Raw genomic sequence first — 594 nt, forward strand, 5'->3', positions numbered from 1 at the left:
CTTTATAGATTATCTATTATATTATATTAGTGTATATATGTTAATCCCAACCTCCTAATTTATCCCTCCCCCTGCCTTTCCTCTTTGGTAACCATAAGTTTGTTTTCTAAGTCCGTGAGTCGTTTCTGTTTTGTAAATAAGTTCATTTGCATTATTTTTTAGATTCTACGTATAAGTGATATCATATTGTATTTGTCTTTCTCTGTCTGACTGACTTCACTTAGTATGATAATCTCTAGGTCCATCCTTGTTGCTGCGTGCATGCGTGCTAAGTCACTTCAGTGGTGTCTGACTCTTTGCAACCTTATGAGCTGTAACCTGCCAGCTCCTCTGTCCATGAGATTCTCTAGGCAAGTATGCTGGAGTGGGTTGCTGTGCACTCCTCCAGGGGATCCCCCGACCCAGAATCAATATAGTGAAAATGAGTATACTACCCAAAGCAATCTCCCTATCAAGCTACCAACGGTATTTTTCACAGAACTACAACAAATAATTTCACAATTTGTATGGAAATACAAAAAACCTCGAATAGCCAAAGCAATCTTGAGAAAGAAGAATGGAACTGGAGGAATCAACCTGCCTGACTTCAGGCTG

Source organism: Bison bison, unplaced genomic scaffold (assembly GCF_000754665.1).
Source record: "Bison bison bison isolate TAMUID 2011002044 unplaced genomic scaffold, Bison_UMD1.0 scf7180017864489, whole genome shotgun sequence".
In the NCBI taxonomy this organism is placed as follows: Eukaryota; Metazoa; Chordata; class Mammalia; order Artiodactyla; family Bovidae; genus Bison; species Bison bison.